We start from the raw sequence: 17,726 nt of genomic DNA, 5'->3' as shown, positions 1-17,726 counted from the left end.
AGCGGCTAAGGGAAGTAAAGAAGAGAGTTACGTGACTTGCCCAAAACAGCATATAACACAGCTAAGAAAATCTGCACTGTCAGTCCCATTTCTTGATATTAAGCAGATTCTCGTCTTGCCAATTTTCCCATTTCTTTTTAGCCATGAGCAGGGATGATACAAGGGTTCTTCTACCTGAGCTCCCAGCTACTTAAACTGAAAATGAGAGCTCATAATGCTTTTTCTAAGGACATTTAAATGCTAGAAAAAGTAGACATTGTCAGAGCAGTTCTACAGTCATAAAAATCCCATCATTATAATTGTCAGGTGTATTTCTTTATTCTGTGTTCAGATAGTATTTGTCAAGAAATATGTTACAAATTACGGGAAGATTATTCAGCAGAAAAGGAGGCGGAGGGCTGAGCTCGCAAAATTGATTCAGTAAGATATGAGCCCAGCGTGCAAGGTATTATCTGAAAACAGAGTATGTAAAAAGATGAAAGGAGCTCTACCAGCCACCTCAAAGGTGGCACCCACAAACAGAGCCTGCCCCCAGTGTACACATCTCATTAATTTTTAAAGGTGTCCTAAGAAGACAATTAAAAACACTGACCAGGACCCCAATCCAGTGCTTAACTGTATCTGTCACCAGAAAGATTTTGCTACCAGCTGACTTAAAGCTTCACTTTCAGTATTGCTTTCCAGCCAGCGAGCTCCCCTTTTATATTTGTGCATTTGGGTGGGTTTTTTCCTTCCTACTTCCACTTCTACTTACAGAATTGCACTGCACTGATAAAGCAGGCGATCTACTGAAAGCAGCTTTGGTTTTCTCCAACACCTTCATCTCCTCTCCACGCACCACTGCCCACCCAGGCCAGCACTCTGTGTGCCTGTAAGGCAGGCAGCGGCAGCCTTGGGACGGGCCAGCACATGCAAAGCCTTGTATTGGGCTGCCCTTTCAGCTCAACCACGGTTCTTTGACTTACTGAAGAAAATGTTACATATATCAAAAAACTTATTCAGTCCCAAACATACCACCTTCACCATTTCCTTCTCTCCTGTCAAACAGTTTCTGACACCTTGCTACATGTAAGCAAAATTAATTGGCCTTTTATTTCGACAAAAAACCACAATGAAGTACCTTTAAATTACTTTCAGTGAAAAGTTTCATACTACACTAAATATTTGCTTTTTTTCCACTTTATTTGTTGGCATGAAATCTTATTATTTGCTAACACCATCTCTTTAGGTAGCTGTCTGTCTCACATTTTTCTTCTAACACTATCCTGTAGGTCTCTGGATACTTGTCATAGGTGGTTCCCGTTTCCAAAATAGACAGGGAAACTCTTTGAACAAGATCCACAGAAGAGTAAGATCCATCTGTTTGAACAAGATCCAGCTGAGCTGTTTCAAATGATTACAAGATATTTCAGAGACATTTAGCGGCCAAATTTACTTGGCTTGTGGCTAAACTTCAAGATCTACTTTTTAAACAGGAAGATTTCAGATCACAGATTTTTAGAATTTCACTGAATTATGAAAAATGATGGAAACAAAGAAAAGTTGGGAATAAATAGTTGTATATATACATATAAGTATGTATATGTAGATGTGGCACTTAGGGACATGGTTTAGTTGTAGACTTGGCAGTGCAAGGTTAATGATGGACTCAATGATCTTAAATGTCTTTTCCAACCTAAATGATTTTGTGATTCTATGGATATACTTCATGAAATAGGACCACACACTGGTAGTACGGGATATGTGACTTCTTGAACTACCACCTACTGACATAGAAGACGTGTTTCTTCCCCTGGGGCTGTTCTGTTCAGAGCATGAGGATGCTGGTCCCCAGGTGTCAAGGTACCCATCCTGTCCTCCCTCAGCACATTTCTCATGCAGTTTTTTTGGCCTGAACTGCAGTTTTGATCACATTTCCATTAGGCATCACCTATTGCGAGTACCCACGCATGCTGAGAGGCACATTAAAACTACTTTTTAATGTCTCACTATAAAACTTGCTTTCAATATCAAACAAAACATTAAAGATCCATTATTTCTCCATACCAGCTAAAGACTTTTTAATGAGATTAATTACAAGAAAAGAAGAACGTATTTTTCAGAAGATCGGTTGAATAATAGAACGCCTAATGTTTAGCAACTTTAAATAGCGTCTATTAGATCTGATGTTATTTGAAAAATGCCTGTGAATATTTATAGTATTTCAAGTTGTTAAACTGGACACATTCTAAAACTGCCAGAAATAAAACTGCCCGTTTTTCTGTTACACGTCTGTTAGAGCTCACTACACTCTTCAGAGCTCTACAGTTTTCACATGCCTTTTAGAAATGTATATGTGCCTTGAATGGGAAATTATTCGATTTTGCAGAAATGCATAAATAACATGTCCACCATGATCTATACATAAAACCTGAGATAAAGTATAAGTTATCAGCTTGCAGGAGTCAGTAAAAAAAAAAGAGTGTTTTAAAATGGCTTTGTAGGATGATGGCTCTGTCACAATGGTGACAGTCTTCCCGTATAAAAGACCAAATAGCAGATGAGGGGAAGTGAAGAAAGAAATCATTGCACAATGAAATTTAAAAATACTATATTCAGGCAGCAAAGAAAGAATACTTATGAATTTAGTTTTTAATTTCATTTTATGCAGGGAGAAAAGAGACCAAGGAGAGCAAGTACAGGGGAGATGATGCTTCACTCGCTCACTGGACCTCTTTGAGGATATCACAGCCTTATTTGACAAGGAATGAACAGCAAAGATTAGCTATCTGGATTTCTAACACACACACACACACACACACACACACACTCCCCACCTTGTTTCTCACTAAAGGTTAATGTCTAGGAGAGAAAGAAAATTGACATACTTCTATGAAAGCCTAAAGCTAAAAGACAAAGGGCAGTCTCAAGTGGATACTTTTCCAGCTAGAAAAAGATCAGTGAAGGCACCAAGCCTTACTTTTGCTGCTAGTTTAATTATTAATATAAACAAGCTTTATTTGCATGGCAAGAGGTGAAGGAGATTATTAATGCTGAAGGACCAGGATAAATCAAGGACCTGAGCAGCAGGAGACTGCCACAATTCCTGGGAAAAAAGATCCAAGTGAAGTAGCCTACATCCTACATGCCCAACTAACCAGAAGACGTGGCTAATGTGGCTGCTCTTGTCGAGATACAGACCTGAAACACGAGTTATAGGAGGACGACAAACAACAATGCTGAAATGAAGCAAGAAGATAGAAAGTACCAGTTTGGATTCATCTATACAATCAAATGTGTACCTGTCATCCAATAGGAAAGAACAGCACAGCTCTTTGTGGGGGGCTTGGCTGCAGACCTTGTGACACAGCCAGAGGTGATGGGCCCACTGGGCTCCCTGGTACCAATCCTGAGCCATCGAAACACATTTCTCAGCTTATGCAACTGCTTGTCCTACATATTCCAGAAAAATAATACATTCAGGACACTTCATAGATCTTCGGTACTAGCCAAGAAAAAAACCCCAAACATTCCCCCATAACTTCACATTTTTAAAGCTGAGGTTTTCAAGCCAAAGAAAAAAAAAGCCACAACAACAGCAACCATGATCATTATCTCTTTCCCTTTCCAAATCAGACAGTACTGCAAAACTTGTAATCAAATAACAAGAATTGGCAAACCTGAAGATATTTACAACATTATGAATTACATTATGTCTCTGAGATTTAAATCCCCAGGAGAGGCATGTATTCCACAGGCTAAGGACATCATGGTGACCTTACTTTAAGAGAAGGACAGTGCCAATGTTGACAGGCCCCTAAATTAAAATCTAGTCCAGAAAATTTTGAACATTTTTTAAATGTCCTCCTGATTCTGAAAAAATCTATCAGTCTGCCAAAGCAAGGGCTGCAAAATTATTAAAGTGCCAACTACAATTTATGCCCAAGATACCTAGCTGGCCATCTCTCATGTTACATGCTGCCAAGGCTCTGGGTCACCCAGCCTTTGGGGTCCCCCTATTTATTCTGAGGTCAGGTCTTCTCACTCCAAGGGCTCTGATGGCTGAGTCCCATCCCTGACCATGCTTCCCAGCATCTCACGGCTTCCTTCTCCAAAAATTCAGCATAAGATCAAGCCAGGAGGGCTATTCCTGCCTATTTTAATTTTCTTTCTTTATTAATGTCCCATTGCTCTGTTCTGGGGAGTTGCAAGAACATCTGCTACAAGAACAGACTTGCAGTAATTTCTACTGACTGCTGTATGGTGGCATGTATATGTGCAGCATGTTTTATGTGTTTGGTGCACAGCAGAGTTGACATGAAATGGGACAGATTAAGGGAAACCAATTTAGTTCTCTTGAGAGGTGGGAAACGGGCCCAAGCCTTGCCACAGCCTGACTCAGGGGCAGACGCAAATCAAGCCCTTCGTTTTGCTGGAGAAAGCCCGAACTCCCATTTGGTTTCAATTCACTTGGTGCAGCCTGCTGGGATGGAAATATTTTAACTATTTATCAGGAAAGAGAATATGAACGTGTGAGTAACTCCATGTTGAGGATATCCCCCTTGCTGCCGTGAGCCCGTGGGCCCATGGCAGGGATGATCCACCCAGGAGGAGAAGCAGAGTGGGAGCACCAGGCTGGCTGCTCACAGGGGGACAGATCCGGGCTGCCCTGGGCAAGAAAGGGATGGAAGCCCATCAGTGCCACCCTGAGTGCAGACTTGAATCGCTATCAGGTGAGAAGGAAGACATGCATTTCTGCCCCTTCATGAAGTCTGCCTTTCTCTCCCTCACTTTTCTTCAAAGGACTAATGCCTCACTTTGAGCGCATCGGACTCCTTCATTTGACACTAAAACCTCATTCTTCCTGTACTTTCTTTCTCCTCTCCATTTTCCAGCTGCCACGTCAATCAGAAGAAACAAACCCAGTGCTATTTAGTCATCTACGAGCATTTAATATGACATCAGTGATGATTTTTTCCAATTTGTCAGTCTAACAGACAGATCAATTATTCGCCGAGCCCTAATTTTAAAGCCATCCACTGTACAAACTGCAGGTCAGGACAGCAAGGGCTTGTTTTGCAATCAGATTCTGTGCAAGAGCTGGATTCCTCTACATTACAATACTCTGGTGGCTCCTGAGCAGAGAAAGGGGTGTGATGTGCAGACATGCTCATGAGCACAAACACACCCAGAGCCCTCGGGGGATGGTGCCGGCTGGTGACCTCACAGATTAGTTGCTGTTTTAACTATGTAAGTTCCTTAGACAGAGGAATTTTTCAATATCGAAATATCCTGCTTGTTGAAGAGCAGGGATGACAGGCAGAAAAGCAGGATGGTGAAATAGGCATGTAGGCATCTCTAGCAACACAGCGCTGCTACTGTAGGTTTACAACATCCCTCCTTTCAAGCTCCCTCGGAGCCCTGTTTGCTTCCACACACACCTACCCAGCAAATACAGACACTTTTATATTAAAATCAGAAGACTCGTGGATAGACGGACCACAAGGCGGTCTGGCTCCACTGCAGCTTACCATCTTCTGATACCGCTGTGGTGTTACTTTGCTGATTTCTGCAATAGCCCTCATTTCATTACAACAGCTACCTAAAATGCCCCATTTTGCTTTCTTTTACGCCTGTTGAGCAAAAAACTCAGGATGCCTCATGAAACTCAACCAGAGGAAAAGGGAGACAGCAGGGAGCCAGGCGAGAGGGGAAGAGGAAGCAAACAGCTTGTGGCTGATGCAGCACCAGTTGCTCAATGCCCTGCTACTGAAAGGATTTTGGACACAGCAGCAATGTGTATGGCATGAAAACTGGGGGGAAACAGCTACGTGCTGCTCACTCAGTTTAGCCCTGCTTGGCCCAGCTCCACATCAGAAAAGAACAGGTCCTTCTGTTCCTTGCAGGGATGATGTAAGATCCTCCACGTCCATGGTGGGTTCAGCTCATAAGGTGCATGAACTGCCTTCTCCTCATCTCACCCTCCATCTCACCTGGTCTTCAGGCTTAGAAAAAGAAAGTGGCATTAGACACCATGGTGTCATCTCCACCAGAAGAAATTCCACCCTTCCCAGGAAGATTCCCCATAGGAAATCTCTAGCTGATTTTTAGCCCAATTTTGTGAAGCGGGAGCTCTCACACACTGGAGAACACAATCACAAAAGCTTAATGGAAGAACAGCAAAAACATAATTTAAAATGCAGGGAAAAAAGCGAGGAGACACAGTCCTCAACTGTGAAAAGTTTGGGTTTATTTTCCAATTTTACTATAGGATGCAGCAGACGAATCTAGTGCTATTATTTATTGAGAAGTCTCCCATGTGCACGGTAGGGCTTTGCACACAAATGAGACAGTATCTGCTCCAAGCCGAGACACAAACAGTTTGACATCTGAATACACCAGAGACAAGCTCTCCGTGAAGTGGTGTGGATATTTTCAGAGATCATTGCTGGAAGTCTTAAGGGAAAGGGGGTGTTTGCAGGCAGAAGGCATTTCATAGAGAGAGCATTTCTTACTGAATACATAATGCAAAGGAGTTTCAACTGTAAACAGGATACAAAATGGGTGGGCAGAAGACAGATTTGGGGAAAATGTGAAATATGAGTATGAAATTGTTAACAGAGGGAAGTTAGGGAAGAAACTATTAAATGGAATTATGAACAGAGGGCAGAATTGAAGGAGACTGGATAAGTCAGTATGACAAGACTGAAGTGGTGGCCGATGCTGACCATGTAGCGCAATTCAGCTCTAATGTCACCCACAAACCAAGTGTGTGATGGATGAACACCACCCTGAGACCTCCATGACAATGGACTCGTATGCTTTGCTATTCATGAATGTGTAACTGCTGGGACAGTGTATCACATGGGAACACAGATCCCACCAAGAGCCCAGCACAGTTTAGGAATCCTCTGGAGACCTGGATTTCATCAACATCATCTATAATTGAACGAGTATGTGGAGGATGGCTTGAGAGCCCTCCATCACCACTTGTCCCACAGCTCGTGTTGAATCAGTTAGTCAGTGACCAGGAGAAGTTAGGGGTTGCAGAACTCTACAGTGTGACAGCCCCTCTTTTGAGCCTGAGTTTGGCTTCTTCAAACTTTAAGTGAGGATGGTGATAGCAAAGGCATCTCATGTCTTTACTCTGGGCCTTGATGCCTCTCCACACACAACAGCTCTGTGCCAAGCCCCATGTCCCAGGAGTGATGCAGTCCCACCAGCCTGATCTTGTCTCCATGCCCAGACTCTTTGGTGAATTGTGGGCAAAGGAACTGCAACACCAAGGACTCCAGGGAAGCTATTTAGGATCACCCTTTCCTCAGGGGAAACAGACTCCAAGAGGCCAAACATCAGTTTGTAAGTGGTTTCCACAGCCTTGTTCTGCAGAACTAGGGCTATTTTGGTGCCTCACAGTGCACCATAGTCAAACCCGGTGAGTTGGGCGGAGCAGCAAGTACCACCTGGAAACTGCACAAGCAGGAACAAAGAACTGTACTACAAGTGATGGTGCAGTGCTGACGGGTTAGTATCACCCATATGAGACAGACAAAAAAGGACAGCATGCTGCTTCCTGGAGCTCTGCCGCTACAAAAGGAGAAGTGTGTGGGATAGCCACATCTCAGTACTCTTCAAAATGCATGTGCAAGGATACACACTGCCCTGGCCAGACCACAACTGCTGCAAAATACTCCTTCCCCAAACAATAACCTGAAAAAGTGAGGAGCCTCAGTGCAACCCTGCTGAGCCACAGATCCCTTCCAACTGCCTGCAGGGGACTGCCACAGCAGCACAGCCTGCGTGACCATCAGCCCCAACCCAGAAACGTTACAGGGAGATTAAGACATGATTCCTGATGTCCGTACCAGGATCAGGTTTGTTTATGGAGACAGCAAAATGCTTTCCATTCTGAAATTACCGGGTACTTGCAGCAGAGGGAAACGTCATGAGAGGTTGTTTTCCCAAGGTCGCAGAGGCCGGCAGCTAGCAAGTTTCCAATTTTACTATAAAATGCAGCAGCAAGTGCCAGAAATTGCTTGCCAACTCTTCAGCCTTCAAGTCAGACCACCCACTTCTTCCTGAAAGAAGCTACTTGTGCAATTACTTCTTTCTAGCCAACCCTTTGCCAACCCTCTGAAAAGTAACTCCCAGAACTAGTTGGATGTGACAGGCCTTGATGTGGTGCTGACGTGCAGGGAAGCGGGGGCAGCCCCCTGCCAGCCACTACCACCAACGGAGGACCCATTGTTTACAGGATGCACTATCAACAACCTAACCTCTTTAACCCCATAAAACTGAAACGAAAGCACAGGAAAAAAGTATGGGAAATTCTTCTCTCAGAAATGAAGTCCCTTAGAAATGCACGTAGCCTTAGCTCCCATTTGAATTTGGCCAGTGTGTTTATTAGCCATAATGCATACAAATGCACTTCTCTGGAGAAATGCAGCATAAACAATTAGCTCATCAAGCTGTAGTGGAATGAGCTACACTATTAAGTTATCTCAATTAATGACTCTGTTCTGTCTGCGCAGTGCACTCAGGCTCCTCCAGCTTACCTCATCATCTCTAGGGCTCTGAAGGTTGCAGCCATGGGTATAGGGCTTCAACTTGAAGAGCTGTTTCCCTGCTACGTTTAAGCAATCCATGAAACCAAAGGTGGAAAACCTCACAAACCGACCTTCAGCCATCAACCCATCTCAGTGAGTTGGTTACAATAGGCTTTGCAAGGAACTGTTCTTTAGGGTAAAAAACAATGTGCATGTTCTTTCCGGTCTATGTTTCAGCAGCATAGGCTGCACATCACAGAGGGACCTGTTGTTTATTTGGTTGGGCTACTCTTTCCTTTGGGAGAAAAATCTTTGACTGATACAGGCAATTCCTAAATGTCAATATGCACTTTCAAATGCAGAGTCCACTTCAGTGTCAATACAGGGAATTGACAGGACATCTGATACTAATGAGTATTAATGTGTGAACACGTGCACACACACAGAGTGATGGTGGATATCTGATGGCATGAAGCTTTGAATGAATGTGCTACGGAAAAGAAGAAATCAGTATTTAGCATGGAGAGAAATTATTACAGGTCTTGTATCTTGCTACGTCAGGAAGACCTTAAATGCGTTACAACCCAAGAGTGACTTTCCTCCTCCTCCTGGTACAGGTAGAATCAGATGTATGATCAAGGAAGAAGAGGGGCTGAAGACTTCTGGGTCAGTAAGAGGCAGGGAAGGAGATTTTTTTACCCTTTGGAGGGCGGGAACAACCTGGGCATCACTGCCGTGTAAGACAGCAGAAGTCAGCTGCTAGGCAGAGCGTGTCACCCGTATGCTGGTTTTGTGACCAGTACTGAGTAAGAGTAGTGAAGCCAGAAAAAATAGGGAAAAGAAGTGTAAATGAGCTGTAGGAATCAGAGCTCTTGGGCTAAAAATATCCATGTTGGAAGGGGAAAAAAGAGAACAGAAAGGGTATACAGGAAGACAAATGTATATAAGCAGGATTTTATACTTCATTTCACAAGCAAATCCAGCCATATCATTCAATACATCCAACAGGAATAGGGCATTCAACAGGAACGGGGTTTTCTATGCACCAGAAACATAAAAAGCATGAACTCTGAACCATGTACATGTGCTAGCATCAGAGAGGCTCAGGCAAGACATCTTTCTTAAGGTCATGCAGAAGTCACTTGCATTTTTGGTTTCATAAAAGAATTTGATGAATAATCAGACACGTCCTTCCCTCTTCCTGGAATACATTAAATTTCAAGAAATGACTGAGACGTTGGGGGGGAGTCAGGTTGTTCTGTGGGGTGGGGGGATGCACAGCATGGATGGACCCTGGCAACAAGAAGCCAATTCTTTCCTTAATCAAAATACAGTCGCTGAGTACGAAGACTTGCACAGCTGGCACTGAAGTGATAAAATTGGACTTCCCATACTGCCAGCTTCATGTTTGCCCAAGAATGTTTATTTTCTAATACAGGACTTTTTCAGACTCTCAAAAGATATGGTCCAAAAAATTGCTGCCCTACTGCCAGATGTAATAATCTTAGATGTATCTCCAGTCTAGTGGTAGTTTGTGTTTTCTGTTGAGCCCTAGCTCTTGGTATATGATGACCAACAGAGAATATGACTCATTAGTGATTTCTAACTGCTTTGGTTGGGAAGAATTCAATCACTGAAGGCTCAAAATCCAGAAGGTAAACATGTGAGCTTAAGTTTTGGGGTGTGCTTGTAGTAGCACAACAAACAGTATCTTTTTTTTTTTTAATCCTCTGTGTGTGTCAAAAGGATTTTTTCATCATTTTTAACAATCTAAAATTTAGTGGACCTACACTGGGGGAAGAAGGGCTCCCATTTTCAGCAGTAACATCAGGGTATCTATGGAAAGCAATGTTTGTTCATTGGTAGTATGAATTAATATATGTATCCCACATTATATAATGAGTCCTATAGTTGGTTTCCCTCCGAGACAGACAATTTTTGCTTTAGTTTTCTGTTTCGAATACGGAGGGAAAACAACAATGCTAAGGTTGGTCACAACTCATGTAACTGGCTGTATTGGGTTTGTGTGGCAAGGTTTTGGTAGCGGTGGGACTACAGGGATGGCTTCTGTGAGAAGCTGCCAGAAGCTTCCCCCATGTCCAACAGAGCCAATGCCAGCGCCAAGACGGACCAACCGCTGGCCAAGGCCGAGCCCATCAGCCATGGTGGTAGCACCTCTGGGATAACGTATTTTAGAAGGGGAAAGAGTTCACCTGGGAAAACCCTGACTTTATTTTTTTTTTTTTTAAGCAGCAAGATTTCTGCAGTTGCTGGGGACAGAAAGAAACAAAATAGCGAAGAGGAGGTCTCCTAATGAGGACAGCTCGTTCCTCATTTAATGGTTGTGTAACTGGAAGTGGAGAAAGTTCTTCCAAGGCCCAGAAAAAATCTTCCGTTCCGTCTCATACTAGGGCTTATTTTAGGCTGGGAAAAACATGGCCAAGGAGCTTCCCTGAACAAATACCTTCAAGCATTTTCTGATCCTGCCACAGCACTGCCTTTGCAGACCTCAAAATCCCTTCATGCATAATTTATAAATAATCCTATCCATTGCAAAAGGTGGCAAGCATTGCCTCAGTTACATGCTGGGAGCATGCTGACCAGCCCCTGGCCTTCTGTGCTGACTTGGTGGTTAACTTGGAGCTGCTGCTTGCCTGAAGCACTCTCCTCCACGCTTCATTTCATGCAAGAGTAGAAAGATCCGAGAGCTTTTGCTCGGGTTTGCACTTTCGTTTTTTCATTTGTAGCACATGGGGTGGGAAGAAGGACAATTGGAATACAAGTTTGCAAACCAGGCCGTAAGCAAGCATATTCCCGCAACACCACAGGAGCATATGCAAGTGAAAATGAGATGGTGAGGGATGTGACAAGGCATTTTTACCCAGAGCAGCTCCTTCTGAGTACATCCACATGCCTGCTGCATGGTTTTGCTTCTGCTTCTTTGAGTGAGCCGTCCTACAGCTATGCTAGCTGGTGTGCACCTGTATTTACAAGGCAAACTTAGCAGGATGTTAAAAGTTGGTATTGGAAGAGACAAAACAGGAGAGGCCACGCTGCCTGGTTCTCAGCCCGCTCTTGTGTAATTTTAGTACTTTCCTTGAGCACCTGGGTGGCACGACGACTTCAAACTGTGGCCACCACTGTTAGCACAGAGAATTAAGTACATAAACAACATTAGCTATAATAGTGTTATAATGTACGTAACCTCTTACTAGGGAATTGGAAATTTAAGCTGATGTTTTCTTTTGCAGCAGAGGTAGGAAGTCAAGACAACACGTTAGGTGGTGAAAGTTAGAAGGGAAAAAGAACAATTTTTTTCAGACACTTACTGTGGAGTGCCTACAATATTGTACAATAATAAGCTGAAAATACAGACTTTATTTCCCTTTGGAATTCAAATGCTTCTACATCAACAGGGCACCTCTAATATCTAAGTAATAAGCATAGCTGCTCCGTAAGGACACTATTGAAACTCAAATTCCCTCAATGCAATTTCAGATTGAGAGTGTGAGCTTAGGGGAGGAGAACTTTATTACATTTCATAAGGTTCTCTTAAGCATTTTCTGAATTTAAAGCTAAAACCACAACCTCCAGTGGGAGAAAGTACTGCACTCTTCTCCTTTAAATCTGCATTCATTTATCTGATACACTGCCACTGGACAAAGTAAAAATGCTTTTATTATTTCTGCAGACCTTGATTATTACATTGAAGAGATCATGGAGACTGAGAAAAATGACTGTGCAATATATATTTATAATACAATGATTAAGATTTTCTGATTTGTTTGCTTGACTTTGGTACATAGAATGCACCATCAAAGCTGATAAAAATTGTATGTTTTCCCTTTCTTTCAGCAGGCGTGCCTGGGCAAAAAGCATTTGCTACACTGCTTGAAGAATCCAGGCCCAGCACAATTTTCTGGCCATTAGGTTATGAGATACGCTAGTGATCTGCACTAGAGAAATGGGTGCCTGCACAGCAGTAGTTGAAGAGTTAATGTTCTTCAGTTGTCCCTGGATGAGTGAAATATTTCTGTATCTTCTCAAAGTTTAAGACTGAACAAGTTAGGAGTTCAAATCAAACAGACTGCTTAATTAAACAGCAGATGCCCTGTGAGAATTCTCTAAATAAATACTATTGCCTTTCGTACTACTACCTCCAATTGCACTGAACATCCTATTTGTTTATGGTATCCCTGGTTCAAATGGCAGAACCTCCAGATCCAATTTAAAATGCTGAAGAGGTCACTTAGAGTTGTTGATTGAACCCGGATCAAACCATAAAAGAGACTTTGTAATGAAATAAATATTTACTAATCAGATTATCTACCCAGAGCAACAATCTTTGTTGGTAGGCTGCCATTTATTACGCTTTCAATCAACCCTGTGGCTTCTAATAAGCTGTGTTTTCATGTTTTTCTTAATACAGAACTGCTTGTCATTCAGTGTCGTACAATGTGCTGTTGTGCTCTGGGAGAGACGCGCTGCCCGGGGTGAGGTGAAGGCTGACGGCGACGCCGCGGAGCCGCTCGGCTCTCTCTTCTTGCTGACTTGCCGGGGATGGCCAGCAGAAGCTGGCAGCAGTGGCAGCGGCTCCATGCCGGGGTTTGGCGGGACCTCGAGCGCCCTGCAGCATATCTCAGCCGAGGTCTGGGTTCCGTGTGAAAAAAAGGTCTCCCAAAAAATTTGTTAGGTCGTTTTAGAGATGCAAAGGGAAGAAAATGACTACTGTTGAGAGACTCCTTTTACCTGTGTAAAGATGCAAGTGTTATTATCCACACGTGGCAGGCACAGGCTGTTAATTAGGAAAATGAATAAGAAAAAAGGTTTCATGAGGTGCACGGGTAATGATCCAGGTGCTGCTAAGTATAAAATATGCTGAGAAAAATGAGCCCTCACAGAGTTTGAAGAGATGGATTGTCAAAAACACACAGTCACTCTGACAAAACATACACATCTGCTTTGCCAGTACAATTAAGATGCCTGTGCTCATGAAAGAGGGACTGGGATAAATAAGTGCTTGGCTGTGCATCTTTCTGATTATTGCTGTTAGAAAATACCTAATATTTAGTATCGGTACTGCATCCACAGTAAATGCATCCTTCCATTACACAGCTGCTTGCTTGAGCTGGAAGACGCAAAATAGGCCACCTGAAAATGTCTGAAGTCACAGACCTGCTAGAAAAATATTCTCTGCCAAGATAAAGCCCTCCCTACCCAGATAATTTACTCTTTTACGCATCCATGATTAGTAGTTTTACAGAAATTGCCTGCATTTCTTTATCTTAAATCTGTGGATTTTAATACTGCCTTGTAAACCAGCCACAGATTCAGTAATGCAGGCTGAAGGCTGTAACTATGTCCTTAACTCACTACCACGTGCCTAAAAAATCCTACAAGCTCATCAGTGGATAATCCGTCCTATCAGAAGTGCCACAGTACGTTGACAAAATTAGAAATACAAGTTTGTTATTTTAATGAGTCATTGACATCTGCTGCTTATTCTTAGTTTTCAGTTGTAGTCCCCAGCTCTGACATCATGGCGCATGTGATTTTCATTTGGTTGCCGCTCTTAGCACTGGCTCAGTTCTTTATATTACTTTGACAGCATTTCTCCTCATTCATTATTTAAGAATAACTTTTGCTTAGCAAGCACATTTCAACACAACTAACTAAACTAAAAGCATGTCCTAATCCTTAATGAAGTCCAAATGCTTCTCCTGGGAGGCAGGTAAATATCATCATCATTTTCTGGATGGGAAGGCAGATATTAAGTAATTTGCCAAGGTCATGCAGCCTGCCTGTGGCATAGGTTGGGAAAAAATGCTCTCGGAGCTCTGACTATCTGTCCCCAGGTGTAAGTAACAACCTTAACCAGCTCAGGCTACTCCAGACCCAGAGCCAATGCAGGGGGAGAGAAGGTGAAGGCATGAACAGGGATGAAGAAGAAGGTCCTGCAGCAGGGTCATCTCATCACCGGAAGGCTGTGAGCCTCCACAGTTGGCGGACGACAACTTTCATTATCAGATAATGCTGAAACAAGGCAGTCCAGTGTCCTGCTTGAGAGCCCAAAGGTCTTGAGATATTAACAGTGAATTTTTTTTAAAGAAGTCCTGCATTTCTCAGTCTCTTTTCAACTCCATGTTTTTAACAATGATGTTATTTAACACATGCCAGTATGAGTAAGTTTATTCTTTCTTCTGATCTGCTCCTATAAAAAGAGCTTGTGTTGCACTGACTGCCTATAATTCATTAAGCCAAATTCCCTTCCATCTGGAGGCTTATACAGTTGTTGAAAAGCTGTCACTATAACCTATTGTCACTGCAAGTTTTTATGAACCAACCTACATTTTTATGTCAAAATTTATCTCAACAATTTTGCAGTACTTACTTTCAATTATTTCTCTATCATCAGCCTTTAGGTAATGCAGCATTCCAGATACTGGGATAACCTCTCTCTGGCTCTTTTCATACTGAAAATAAATATGGTTTTGTATTTTAACAAGAGCTACATAGAAGGAGACACAGTTTCATGTGCATATCCCAGTGGATGCACAAACCAATGACATGTATTGATTTCACCCACCCCCAAATGCAACAATCATAAATAAATGCAATGGCCTACATTAGAAAGAAAGAATGGCTATAAAAAAGGAATTCTTCTCAATGAAAAAAATGAAATTACGCTCTCCTCATTTTGTTTTACAAGAAAAAGGCACATATGCAAGCAAATTCCACATGTTCCAAAGGGCAGATACATAAACCAATGCACAGAGGTAACAAGGCCAAAGATCAACAGCAGCTGCTTTATTTGTCTCAAGTCACAGTTTATAGAAAGATATGCTTTCCTCATAGCATCCTAATCTCTGCCAGATCCACCTGATACGTAAAAGGAGATTAAAAATCCAGCGTGCAAGGAGTCAAAACATCCTCAATTTTCGCCAACTTGGCAACGAGCCTTACTGACTGAAATTCCAGGAATGAGGACATGGCCCTAGTCCTAAAACTCTGTAATAAAGTCCTTCAGAACACCTTTTCCTGACCTTTCACAATGGTTTTACAACAGATTATGGCATTGCCTATACTAGAGGACCAGGACTAATTCTGCAGTGAAGAGAAAGAGAGAACACTAGCACACAAATTACAAACAACACAGAAATACAGCTGAAGGGTAGAAAAACAGGTTTTGGCATGCCACTCTATCACAAAATTAGCCAGGGATGTGTCTGTGTTTGTAGTATGGCTTCATACCAGCATCATTATGTTTTCGAATAAAATAAAAATCTCAGCCTGACCTGGTGTGGTTGGACCAGTAAGATTTAAGTCTTGACTAAGCCCTTGGATTAAAATACTGTTTCAAAATGGGGTAAAATACCAGCATTTTTCAAAAGGTTGGTGTTGTCCAACTGAAATAGTTTAAAAGGCAGGACTGAAAAAGGAAGTGTCAGTTTTGGAAGCAACAAAGATCAACGTGTCTTCAATATGGTATATCTGGCAGACTGCTGTGCAGTAAAATAAAGCATGACACATAACTGCTGAAGCAGTCTCGGGCCAAAACTCATGATTCTTACTCATCTCACACTAAAGCAAAACTCTGTCTAATTGAAATGATGGAGAGAATCTGAGCTGAGTAGGAACAGTAGGGCTTGGCTCATGTAATATATATATGTATGTTCTGTTGGTAGCTCGACTGCAGACCATACAAGTAATTTAAGGTTTTATTTCTTTGGTAGAAGTATGCATGTTTGGGTGGAGAACAGAAACAGATGGAATAAAAGCAGTCGCTGTCAGGTCTTATGTTCGTAAGACTATGTTTCTGAATATAGATACAGACACCCTCCCCATGTACTGCATTTTCTTCTTGTAGCACCTACTGCCCCACGAGCTGAGGATCAAGGCAGTATTACATGAAGTCCTACACAGAAAAACAGCAGCAGGACAGCCTCGTGTCCCTGTATCTTAACTGAAAGTGGAGAACTACTTAATCAAATGCTCTCAACTGGCAGCTATTAAATGGTGGAATAGTCTACAAGGAAAAATCAAAAGCCCAGTGGCTCAAATCTTATTAAACTAGGCTGGAATAACACCACAGGGCCTCATTTTACCAGAAATGGGAACAGAAATTTCTTAAATCTATGGATCAGTGATATCAGCGACATCAGTCTCTTGTGCTTGCCATGGTATTGGCTATGTGTTCAAAGGCCTTTCACCTTGTGCTGACTTGGGCTTAATTGTCGTGGTGTTGGATCCAATATAAATACTGAACCTACAGAAGGCATTTCAAGGACTGATTTGGCTACAGAAAAAACAAGTGGGGCTGTATTTGTAAAGTGCATACCCACCCCTTTTGGCCTCCCTGCTGGGCAGACTCTCCCTCTCTATTCTAGATATTGGCAGTGGACATGCCACAGATCTGCTTGGTTTTTGCACTGAAAGGAGTAGGAGTAGGGAAGTAAAAAATATCTTAGTGATGTAAATAAGAAGTGCATCCTCCTTGTTTCTCTTTTTGGGGCCGAATTGCTCTGTTACAGTCCTAATAAGGAGTTACGGTTCTTTGCCTTTTAGCCACGTAGTATTCCAAAGAAGAGCGCATTTGAGAAGAGCGGATTTTTGTCCTTCTGTCTTCATCCAGAGAAATCTCTAGCCAGGATATTCTGAGCAGATTTCTTACCTTCTTCTTGCCATGCTGTAGCTTGCATGCTGTGGTCTCCTTCCAGGTCCAATTTTCATAACTCCGACTAACAACAAAACTGAGAGGATGCCGACAGGAGGAAGAGAAACAAACAGATTAGATCATCTACTTAATATCCTCCTGGTGAGCTCACCAGGTTTGAAATAGCAGTGTTTTATAATAGGTATAATCTTGACTTAAAAGCTACAAACTGTGTTCTCCATCAGAGATAAATTCATGGTTCAATCTGGCACCACGGAAGGTGGATCTTGCAGGGAGCACATGGCCAGGAAGCCGGCAGAAGAGAGGTAACAGCATGAGGATGTATAATTGCTCTCTGTTAATACAGGGGGTAAACTCAAAACGAGGTTTGCTCAATAACAAATAGCCATGACCTGTCAGTGAACACACCAGCAGAAAACATGAAATTCTGAAAGGGCTTCCTTAGATTGTGATGAGCATTAAAACTCCACCTGGTCTTTATGTAGTGCTTCATACATTTGTGAATCTACTTCAAATAACGTGATTCC

At 42.4% G+C, this 17,726-nt stretch overlaps 1 protein-coding gene across 5 annotated transcripts in view; it reads right to left on the bottom strand.

The window, feature by feature from the left end:
* The window catches only part of KLHL29 (kelch like family member 29), a 405,860-nt gene that overhangs the window by 181,071 nt on the left and 207,063 nt on the right, over window positions 1-17,726 (bottom strand). Inside the window, exons 2-3 of one of the 5 annotated variants that reach the window (XM_042803185.1) lie at window positions 17,197-17,275; window positions 14,917-14,998 (exon numbers count right to left, since the gene is read on the bottom strand). The exons of 2 other annotated variants lie outside the window; for them this stretch is intronic. The gene's annotated coding sequence lies outside the window, so the exon portion shown is untranslated. Of the gene's footprint in view, window positions 1-3,281; window positions 3,329-14,916; window positions 14,999-17,196; window positions 17,276-17,726 lie in introns of those variants that run through there. 2 more of the 5 variants (XM_042803186.1, XM_042803187.1) reach the window with 2 other exon arrangements.

The sequence above is a fragment of the Tyto alba genome, unplaced genomic scaffold, assembly GCF_018691265.1.
Source record: "Tyto alba isolate M040663 unplaced genomic scaffold, T.alba_DEE_v4.0 Super-Scaffold_40, whole genome shotgun sequence".
In the NCBI taxonomy this organism is placed as follows: Eukaryota; Metazoa; Chordata; class Aves; order Strigiformes; family Tytonidae; genus Tyto; species Tyto alba.
The sequence above is the reverse complement of the archived record's forward strand: the minus strand, read 5'-3'. Positions and strand labels throughout refer to the sequence as shown.